At 37.7% G+C, this 12439-nt stretch overlaps 1 long non-coding RNA gene across 1 annotated transcript; it reads right to left on the reverse strand.

Annotated features, from left to right (window-relative positions):
• Positions 1 to 376: 376 nt before the first annotated feature.
• Positions 377 to 1724, reverse strand: LOC113293214. Its single transcript, XR_003332126.1, has 2 exons — positions 598 to 1724; positions 377 to 519 (listed from the first exon to the last, which is right to left on the reverse strand). It is a non-coding gene; the product is annotated as an uncharacterized LOC113293214 (long non-coding RNA).
• Between the last annotated feature and the right edge of the window lie 10715 nt (positions 1725 to 12439).

A 12439-nucleotide genomic window follows, 5' to 3' on the forward strand; every position in this document is an offset into this window, starting at 1 on the left:
TAAACAAGTCCATTAATCCAAGGCTTGGTCTGATTGGTCAACTAACGGTCACTAACGGTCCACGTTTGGTCAGAAGAAGTCAACTAACAGTCAACGTCTAAGTCCAAGTCAACCGGTCAAGTCAACCGGTCAAGGTCATGTCAACTGGTCAATGACTCAGGTCTAGTGACTCAGTGAGTCAAGCTGATTCGACTCAGGTTAACAAGGCTAATTTAACTCAGTCAGATTAACTGAGTCGGCTAAGATTAAATCAGTCAGATATATCTGACTGGGTTGACAAAACAGCACAAGACCTAAGCTATCACAGCTTCACTTCCTACAACATAACCTTCTTCTTATCATTTCAACTTCAATCAAATTCAAGCTACAGTTCTCATTAAAACAAAGAAACATATACATTTTAATTAAACTTCATGATTTAACTTCAACTACAAACTTAGCTTTACCTGCAAATGCAGTTGCAAGCTTCCACTGAGGAGATTCAATTCAACATAAACTAATTCAGATTCCTCTTCTTATCTACACTTCAACAATCAATATTATCAAACTCAGTTACCATAATTTCATAACTCAATTACAACTGATAATTCGGTTTACCTGCAATTGCAGCTTTTAGTAACCATTCCACTAAACTGAATCACCACCAGATTCCCTAAACACCACTTCTCTGCAATTCTAGATATAACTAAGTTACAACTACAACTTCAGTTTCATTGCAACTATTATGTCTATCTAGCCTAAACTTAACTTCAGCTCCCTCATCATTCCTATTTCATCTCATTGGCACCTGATCAGATCATCTATCATTCAAACATGACACTATAGTTATATGCAATTACATCTCTAACCAACACATTCTTCCATTCAACCTAACCACATATTCATCACATGTCCATATTATTTCACTTGCACCTGCAACCACGAGTTCTATAAAAACTCCACCTCTGTCAACAACAAACTCCTCTCCATTTCACATTAACACATACCCAAATCCTGTACCTCAATTATAAACTTAAAACACAACTATAGTTCATTGAGAACTTATAATTCAATATTGAACTCGAACTGATCTTCATTAAAATAACAATTACGTCAATCAGTTTTACCTGAACCATGGACTCCAACAGTTGAATCATATTCTTCTTTGCTTTTACTTGTTTCAGCAATTCATCTCAAAATACTAACAACCCATCATTCTTGTTCGATTGACACTCAAAAATCATTAACGCCATCATTGATTTACTGAAAACCCTAATTCTAATTTGGGTAAGAACATGAAACCTAATTCTGCAAATTTCTTAATCAATCTTCTTCCCTTTAACCGAAACCCAAAATTAAACCCACAACAATCTTCTTTACATCGCGTTCTTCAACACCCTTCCTCTAATTTCTTCTCAATAACCTCCAATCATATCTTTAATGACTCACAGAATAACCTTAATTCTTTGATTCAACCCTCAAAACAACTCCACAACTTCAATTGATTATCAACCCTCTCAATCTTTCAACTTCATCGACTCAACATCATCCTCAGTCACACCCAGTCCTAAATCAGAAACCCTAACTTCGATTTCTCATTCCTCCTTCGAATCTGAATCACAATAGACACCACCACCATCACTACCGAATAAAATATGATCTTCTCCACCTTCTTTCGATCTCAGAACTTCCATTTGATCCCTCTCAAAACTCGCATAAGCAGAACAGGAGAAGAAAAAGAACGAAGAAGAAAGAAGAAGAAGAAGAAAAGAGAAAGAGAGCGAGTTTATCCTCTCGGTGGATAAGGCCAACCAAAACTTATTAAGGCACCCAAAAAATTGATACGGGAAGCCACTCGATCTAGATAGTCATTTTTCCATTCAAACAAATATGATGATATCTCCTTCATCTGATATCAGAATGACACTTTCGAGTAGTCTATTCTGCGAAACTTTTCGAGATCTATCCGACGGTGCTAATTTCGTATCTAGATCGTTGTTAGATTAATCTCTATTAATTAACGTTCGTGTTAAGCTAATCGAGTTATTATCGGCTAATTTGTCACTTGACTGGTCTTATAGCGTTGACGAGATTGAGGGTCTTTACATTCTCCCCATCTTATACATTTTCGTCCTCGAAAATCGAACCATCCTTCTGGTCTTCAAAAAACTCCCCACCTTAAAGAATTATCCTATCTCTTTTCTAAGCGCAAACACACGAAACAAAGCACAAACCTATAAGTCTTTCTATAACTAAAATTTGTGGCTCTGGGTTCAACTATGCTGATTTAAATTCTATCAAATAGGAAAGTGTATTTTTCTTACACTAATTTATATAATGGAAACTATAAATCTTAGTCTCTAAGTTCCTTACACTGATTTTCATTTTAAAAAATACTTGTCTCTAACTACAAGGGAGATTCATATGAATCTTTATAAGTGAAATTATATCTATTGGTTTCCTAAAGAATTATACCAAGTTTCTATGATCAGTCATCTCTGAATGCAGTTGCCCTGTCAAGGTTGGCCAAGCCCAACAATGCCTTCCTACGAACAGAGAATACACAACCTTCACTATTCCGTAGTGCTGGATTAATTAAGTATTAATTTATTAAAATTAATTAGTCTCTAAACTTTTATCGTAACTGGTGTAATTCTGTTAAATTTACTTCGTAAAATATATAACTAGTTCACATCATTTTAAGCAATTTAATCATCAAAATTTCTTTTATTTATTTCTTTTACCAATATAGGTAATCCCAATTCGATTTTACGTTAATTTATAATATTTCATAATTTTAACTTTACTGTAATACCAAACATAAATTTTCCGAGTATTATCTATTATAAATTAACGACCAGCCTAATTATTCGAATATTATTATCAACTGTATTATTATTATTAATAATATTTATTATTATTAAAATTATTGTTAGTTACATTTCGGTAGCAGGTAGCCTGGCCACTAGCTGGGCACCTACACCTTTTTGAATCACAATACCAATTCTATGAAAAAGTGAGTTACAAAACTTGTGGTTAGCATCGCGGCTAAGAAGGCAGTTTCGTAATCTCTTCACGAATGCAATAAGATCATCTCCAATTCACCCAAGGTAGAGAATGCAAGAACTTGAAATCCATATCCTTGAGCAGTGCGCGTATCCAAGTATTTGTTACGCTTCCGAGTGACAGCCATGGATATGATCCGACCTGGTGTGAATGTAGTGGTGCTGGAAGTAGTAATGGGTGAAACACTCGTAACATCCATACAAACATATTTTACATCCTACCAGTTTAAAAAAAGGATGTCCGCAGGTCGAAGGGGGGTAGATGAGGTTGACGACTAGCCAAGAGAGACTTCCTTCCGTGCAACTACACCGCCCTTGTAGCATATGTATGCGAAGATATCTTTCACCATGTCGTGTATGTATTTTTGCCCGACTTCTCCTACACAATGAACGGCATGATCTCCATAAATGTCCATGTTCCTATCATAGCATGGTCATACATCGCCTTCTTTAAAAATGGGTATACCAAAGCGGTACATGAGCACAGATCGAAAATTCCTGGGTCCAATAGATTAGTTAAGTCCTTGAATGGGGATGGCCTTAAGAAAATCCATAACATGCGGTAGTCTGTTGCTAAGACAAAGAGTTGTGTCACGCTGTGTTAATGAGTATTCAGTGGGGAGGTTTTCCTTTACGACGCCAAAGTAGATGACTGCCAATTTTTTCATAAACTGGGGGGCAGCATCGTTGATGTCAAAAGTATTGTTGAGACCACACGTCTGAATGAAAGCTTGTAATGCATGCTGATATCGAGGGCTTGTGTCCAGAACTGAAGGCTACTGAAGGATTGAGTTTTGTAAGTGTCAAGTCTGTACACTTGATGCCAGGAAATAATACCGACCTGTATCCTTCATGGTATACACCCCTAGACCTCCATCTTTAATGCGGAGTGTAGGAAGACGTTGTTGAAGCGGACCAAATCCAGCTCCGTCACCGACAATAATGTTCTGAAGGTACTGCATGAGATGCTTGTCATAGAAGGAAGCAGCATTCTGAATTGCACAGGGGTCTATAGTCCTGAGTGTAAAATAAAGATTGGAAACTCCACTGCAATTTCTCAGAAGCAACAACTCACTTTGCGGGTCACGCAGTTTCTTAACTCTGTCCATGAGGAGATCTGTCTTCTCGACTCTAGCCTGTACTGTATCCATGCAGAATTGCACATTTGAGCTGACAGGGCCACCAAGGATCTTTACCCCAACAACTGGCTGGCTAATCGCAGCAGGAAAGGTACCTACAACGTCTCTCCTTGGGTCGAACGAAGGCCAGAATAATTCCGTTTTTGTGATATTCAAGTGTAGCCCTCTCATAGGGCCAGAAGAATTGTATTATTATTCTCATTATTCTTAAGTTGCTAGTCAAGTTAGTACACTAAGCCTTAATCTTCTAAATATAATTCTACATTCATGAAAAGGTTGATATAACCGATTTTATTCATTCAGATTGAATTTATATACTATATCTTGTTACATTCTGGCGTTGGTAATCTAATATGACCTAAATTTGAGTCTGCATAAAATCATAATATATCTTAATAGTCTTTAGATCAATGTAAAGTATCCTATAATATACAAATTTATTTTCTTTTAATTCTGATATTACACTAAGCATCTGAATATTATTATTACTACTTCGTGTATATTTGCTTTATTTTAGAAATTTACTGAGTCATTCGTTAAATTAAATCTAATTTCGGTACAAGGTTACTAACAAGTTGAGTCCTTTTATTTTGCATATTATATCCTCATCTTTTTATGTCTAACGCCTAATAAGTATTATATTAACTATCTAATTTAAACACATAACATATATTTCTAATTTGTAATTAGTTTAATCTACAAAAAATTAACCGCAGATAAGCGTTACTAATTTTCCATAGCTATTTTTATCGTCAAATATCCTAATTGAAATTTTAGTTAAGTTGAGTTCAATATGATAATAATCGATAAATACTAACCATTACTTTATTAAAATTATTATTACTTTGATTATCATTTGTAATTACTATTATAATATTTTATTATTAATACTGATGGTTGAACTATTATTCTAACTATTCTGACAAATATTATTAAGTCCCAACAATATTTATTAACATTTATGTGATTACAAATTGTTGATCCTACGTATATAAGTCAAGGTACTCAATAAATTTCTGTGTGACTTTCAAGATCTATCGATAATACTAATCTCACTATTTTTCAGTATTTAATTGTCTACGTATTCATGCTTTTTAAATCTTTATTAGTAAATTTATTGGTGTACCCTATAATTTTTACTTCATTACATAAACAAACAAACAATCAAACAACCAAATCAATCAATCAATCAAATAAATCTTTTAATCACTGATAGCTTTTAGTGATTTAAGATTTATCTCACAACTCAACCCAGTTCTAAGCTAATCAATTTCACTAAATGGCACTGGATATTCCTATATTTTCCCATTTGAGATCTAATAGTGAGCTCTGATACCAACACTGTAACCCCCCAAAGCTAGCAGCTGACTAATCCAAGAGATTAACGAATAAAGAGGCACTAAGGATCTAAAACATTTACTTAAACATTCAATTAAGAAATCTGCTACCAAACTTAATCCAGAAACTAGCCCCGCTCTGGAATATATATATATATATATATATATAACTCCTCTCAAATGATACTTATACAATAGCCATTTGGTTTACAAATAGAATATACAACATAATAAATATAGCAGAAGTTAACCAACTAACGAAATCAACCCTTGAAGCTTTCGCTGCGCAACTCTGATATGTCTCTGAAACTGAAAGTGGGAATGGATGAGTACATCATCCCTAGAAGGGGTACCCAGTAGGAATATAACATTTAACTTTCAAGAAATCATGGCAAGACATGGGAAAACATTAAAAAGTGACCAAGTCACGGTAATAAACAAACATGTATATGGAAAAACTCCTTCTTCAAACAATGTATAATGTTGTGCAATTCCGAACTCGCAAATCCACACCTAATCGTATATATAGATGTCGACAATTCCGAACTCGCAAACTGCCGACCAATATATCATAAAAGCTCTAGGTATAAATGTGAAGGAGCGTATCCTATATACCACAGGTGGAAATTCTTATTTCCCATAAAAATTCATATTGACATTCAAACATTACAAGTCCTTTCCAAACCATGGAAAGATTACAAAGAATCAACAGAACACTCATGATACAAACTGAACAATGCATGGAATGCACAAATATACGATGCATGAGTTTATAAACATAAATATTTGTAAAAGAAACAACAATGGTTTCAAAAGAGTTAAATGTAAATCCCCACCTCTTTTGATGACAAGCCACGCCTACCTCGAAATCCACAATCCACTGGTTCATCCTTTGAATCGATCGTTATTAATAAAGACTAATTGTTAATCACACAAGAACTCTAAAAATCTAGCCAAAATGGCTCACACAAGAACCATATAGTTCTATCTATTGGTTCAAATCCAATTATAGTTCTACACCTTTTTATCTATCTTTAGCACATCTAAGATTTACTAATTCAATTAAGTTGGTTATATAGTCCATTAAATAAACCTTATGAATATCTACAACCTTGTAGAAGGAACCGAAAGCTAATTCGGACCATAAGGGATCCAAACATCAAACTAGGATATCTAGTCCTAAGCCAAGTCCACTAAACAAGTCCATTAATCCAAGGCTTGGTCTGAGTGGTCAACTAACAGTCACTAACGGTCCACGTTTGGTCAGAAGAAGTCAACCAACAGTCAACGTCTAAGTCCAAGTCAAAGGTCAAGTCAACGGGTCAAGGTCAGGTCAACTGGTCAATGACTCAGGTCTAGTGACTCGGTGAGTCAAGCTGATTCGACTCAGGTTAACAAGGCTAATTTAACTCAGTCAGATTAACTGAGTCAGCTAAGGTTAAATCAGTCAGACATATCTGACTGGGTTGACAAAACAGCACAAGACCTAAGCTATCACAGCTTCACTTCCTACAACATAACCTTCTTCTTATCATTTCAACTTAATCAAATTCAAGCTACAGTTCTCATTAAAACAAAGAAACATATACATTTGAATTAAACTTCATGATTTAACTTCAACTACAAACTTAGCTTTACCTGCAAATGCAGTTGCAAGCTTCCACTGAGGAGATTCAATTCAACATAAACTAATTCAGATTCCTCTTCTTATCTACACTTCAACAATCAATACTATCAAACTCAGTTACCATAATTTCATAACTCAATTACAACTGATAATTCGGTTTACCTGCAATTGCAGCTTTTAGTAACACATTCCACTAAACTGAATCACCACCAGATTCCCTAAACACCACTTCTCTGCAATTCCAGATATAACTAAGTTACAACTACAACTTCAGTTTCATTGCAACTATTATGTCTATCTAGCCTAAGCTTGACTGCAACTCCCTCATCATTCCTATTTCATCTCATTAACACCTGATCAGATCATCTATCATTCAAACACGACACTATAGTTATCTGCAATTCCATCTCTAACCAACACATTCTTTCCATTCAACCTAACCACATATTCATCACATGTCCATCTTATTTCACTTGCACCTGCAACCACAAGTTCTATACAAACTCCACCTCTATCAACAACAAACTCCTCTCCATTTCACATTAACACATACCCAAATCCTGTACCTCAATTATAAACTTAAAACACAACCATAGTTCATTGAGAACTTATAATCCAATATTGAACTCGAACTAATGTTCATTAAAATAACAATTACCTCAATCAGTTTTACCTGAACCATGGACTCCAACAGTTGAATCATATTCTTCTTTGCTTTTACTTGGTTTCAATAATTCATCTCAAAATACTAACAACCCATCATTCTTGTTCGATTGACACTCAAAAATCATCAACGCCATCATTGATTTACTGAAAACCCTAATTCTAATTTGGGGAAGAACATGAACCCTAATTCTGCAAATTTCTTAATAAATCTTCTTCCCTGTAACCGAAACCCCAAATTAAACCCACAACAATCTTCTTTACATCGTGTTCTTGAACACCCTTCCTCTAATTTCTTCTCAATCACCTCCAATTATATCTTCAATAACTCATAGAAACCCTAATTCTTTGATTCAACCCTCAAAACAACTTCACAACTTCAATTAATTATCAACCCTCTCAATCTTTCATCTTCATCGACTCAACATCATCCTCAGTCACACCCAATCCTAAATCAGAAACCCTAACTTTGATTTCTCATTCCTCCTTCGAATCTGAATCATAATAGACACCATCACCATCAGTACCGACTAAAGTATGCTCTTCTCCACCTTCTTTCGATCTCAGAACTTCCATTTGATCCCTCTCAAAACTCGCAGATGCAGAACAGGAGAAGAAGAAGAAGAACGAAGAAGAAAGAAGAAAGAAAGAGAAAGAGAGCGAATTTATCCTCTCGGTTGAACTGGTGGATAAGGCCGACCAAAACTTATTAAGGCACCCACAAAATTGATACGGGAAGCCACTCGGTCTAGATAGTCATTTTGCCCTTCAAACAAATTTGATGATATCTCCTTCATCTCATATCCGAATGACGCGTTCGAGTAGTCCATTCTGCGAAACTTTTCGAGATCCATCCGACGGTACTAATTTCGTATCTAGATCGTTGTTAGATTAATTTCTATTAATTAACGTTTGTGTTAAATTAATCGAGTTATTATCGGCTAATTCGTCACTTGACTGGTCTCTCCTGCGTTCCTCGTGATGTTTGTTTCACTCTGAAGACTGATTTCTGCCACGACCTCATCTACAAGTTCACTAAGGTTACCTCTCTGGGAGGCATTTCTTTCAGTCGAGCTTGCACCATCTTTTTCATTATCTTGAAGAGGATTAGTATCGCCAGATTTCTCGTTGTGAAAAACAGTATCGCCAGACTTTTCGTTGTGAATACGTGCCAATCTTATGAAAACGTTTTATTTCGGGATTCCCTGATTTCAAAACAAGAATCACCTTTAGTAAGGATTACTTCAGAAGAATGAAATTAAGGAATCAACAGAAAGGGATTTGAAATACCTGCATATTAGAAGAATTGAAAGACACGGGACCACATGATTGCTTCTTGGCCTGGGGACTGCAGTCAGTAGTATTGGCCCTGGTTCGTTTGCCTGGGAGAGGCTTCAATCGTTTGAATTGCCTCAAAGTGTCAGGAGACGGCTCACCGCGGGAAACTGTCGCGACTTCGTCAGAAAACGCTTGGAAAACTAACAGTTGCTCCCTCCAAAAGTCCTTATACTTGGGAGTTGCCACTGGCCTTCTTTCAATACACAGGAAGGGAAGACTCTGCTCTGGTGTGAAAATGTCAGCATTGAGAATAGACGGGACAAGATTCTCCGAAGGTGCTGGTAGACGACGAAATGGAACACCCTGGTCAAATCCCATTTGGCGTGCAGCCATGTCGATATTATAGGGAACGACAGTAAGGACTCCATCAAAGAGGGAGGGGATATATCCTGGTATAGAACTTCGCAGGAAGATAGCTTCTCCAAGACTCATGGCTTTCCCCTCAAGAGGTAACACAACGCTAAAGACGGAAGTAGAAGTTTCCGCTTGAACCACGGAAGGGTGGACTGGTCCCCATGGGCGGAAATCTATGGCGTACACATTATCAAGAAAATCAACAAGTATCGACCCGAGTTTTGGACGCCTATTCTGCCAACGGAGTATTTTCGAACCACCATACAAACTAGGAAGAGAAGTTGCCGGGACAAGTGCATAACCCTTGAAATGTTCCCACAAGCACGCCTGAAGAAAAGCGACGTGGATATACGATTCCACTTTCTTATATCCATTGGAAGCACACATTTCTACCTCCAAAGCATCCAGATGACAATACAACGATCCGAGGAATAAGGAGCCCAAAGGGAGAACCACACCTTTCGCCAACTTTATGGAAAACATGAAGAGATCACTCCTTATGGTCTTCTTTCCAGAACCTTCTTCGAAGATGTCCCTGGACAGCCATAAAGACAGGAACGCAACTACACTGAGTTCGTCATCCAATACTTGACCCAGCCTTGGTTTTGCAGGGGACCACTCGGGTACCCACCAAGTGTAATAGCATTTCACATTTTTTTTCTATTGCTCGTACTCACACACCTTCTGAAGTATGGCATCATAGACAACGTTTTCTTCGAAAGATAACTCGCATTGAATATTTCCATCAATGGGGAGATTCATCAATACGGCTACACTCTCAAGGGTGATAGTCATTTCTCTCCACCTACATATAACTGTGTGCGTAGAAGGACGTCATCGAGAAATGAAAGTGATTAAGCCTGGGATGTCTTTCTTAATATGAAGAGTTTTAGACGCCATAACGGCATCAAGGATCTGTGCTCTGGTCAAGTTATCTTTGATTTTCTCGTTGGAGCTCAGTGGAGTCCGACAAGTCTTAAAGTCAATAGGAGAAGGCAAATATTCTTTCTTCTGGAGATAGAATCTCATCACATACGCTAAAGAAGACGACGGAACCTCTTCATTTTCCGAGCTTGTAAGCAGGATTATTTTATGGCCAGGATGTTTCTTAATGTTTGGAAAAGACAAAGTGAACAACTCATCATCTATATTCGGCATGTCTTTGGAGTTTCCGACACCTCCCGATTTGGCAGCATCATCATTTCCAGGTGACATCTTAACAGGATCCTCTTTGTTCATTTTCAAATAACTACAATTAAACGAAGCGGAAAAAGAGTCAGTATTTCGTATGGAGAAATCAGGTGTTAATGGTCAGAGATGGAGTATGTATATGAAAAAGAAAAGGTCTCTCACATGACCACGGACAGTGAAGCATACTTCCATGATCGTGGAAGACCATGCATAACTCCTAGTTTTGATCGAAGCAGGCACAACAGTCCGTCGATCAGGCACAACAACCCACGATCTAGTGAAAGAGCAAGCACACGTTCGAGTGAACCAAGCACCGAAAAGCCAACGTTCGATCGAAGCAGGCATAAGGCCGAATCTTGAAAGCAGGCTCTCGACCGAAGCAGGCATAGCAAGGTCGGTCGAAGCAGGCATGGAAAGCTCGATCGAAGCAGGCACAACAATGCAGACGTTTTGTTGAAGCAAGCACGCAGCGGGCCCCACGTTCAATCGAAGCATACACGATGGGCCCACATTCATGCAGGTTTACACACATCATGGCATGATTTTCTATGGGCGGTGAACGGGTTTATCCATGAAAATTGTGTCTACGAAGTCTAGGACGGGGGTTTTATCAAATCATAACCCAAGGTTAGGTTTTGCACGCAACGATGAAAAAAGGATCAAAACAATATATTCATAGGGTTCATGGATTGTTTTACTAAACAATCCTAGAAATATCGACGGCATTGCTATCAATTTCGTTAGTGGAATTAATCATGGCATGATTTGCAAAGAAGTTTCGCCTACAATGGGATGTGTTTCTCAAAGAACAAAAGGGTTTACCTAAGAATTAGGGTTTGCATCCACCAAAAAAAAAAGAACGTGAGGATGAGGAAGAACGGACGAAGTACTTACCTCGTACGAACGTGCAATGGCAGCAACGAAGTCCGACGTCGACAGCAAAAGTCCGGCGGCAGCAAGGTCCGGCAATGGCAGATGCAAGGTCGCCACAGGAGGACTAGGCGAGCGAGAAAAAAAAAGGTGGGAAGAAATAAAAGGGGTCGGTCCCCTTTTATTTATGAACAATTGAAGAATCCTAGTAGAAGAAGGATTCCTCTTTTAGCTATAATACCCAAGGAAGGAAACCTGTCCCGCCAGAATCCCATGCTCACACACCGGAACGTGGACAATTACTAGGAGTCGGCCAAAGCTCTTCCAGGTAAGCTTCCTTTACCTCGCCTTCTTACACTGTATATGTCACCATCTCATGCCTACCCCACAATAATGCAACCATTATGTGCTAGGCAGGGGACTTAATGTTGATTGTGGATTTTTGGTTCAGGACTAAAATTGTAAAAACAGATTTAGTGTGCCGACATCTTGCAAAAGGTAAGGCCATTTGGCAAACGATGAGCGCAGAAATTCTCTTGTTTTATTTATTTGAAGCAATTCAATGGATATACAAAATTCACTCAGAATGGTGCATGTAGCAACAATCCCAAATATTTTTTATATTTGTAGCATTATTAATTAATGCATGAGTTGCCTTGTATTTCCTGTGATGTTCTCAAAAAGACTCTCGTTATTGACGCGGCATGACGACTGAGTGTTTACTCTCAGCAGAGTAACACGAATCTCCAAGTGTCAATAATGAGGCATGCACGAAATACCCGTACAGGCCCTACCATTCTCTGACAAAGAGAATCTCGTATCAGCATGCTTATGTTATCCTGATCGAGCAGGTTTAATCCCTTAAAGGAAATGTGG

Source organism: Papaver somniferum, chromosome 7 (assembly GCF_003573695.1).
Source record: "Papaver somniferum cultivar HN1 chromosome 7, ASM357369v1, whole genome shotgun sequence".
Taxonomy (NCBI): domain Eukaryota; kingdom Viridiplantae; phylum Streptophyta; class Magnoliopsida; order Ranunculales; family Papaveraceae; genus Papaver; species Papaver somniferum.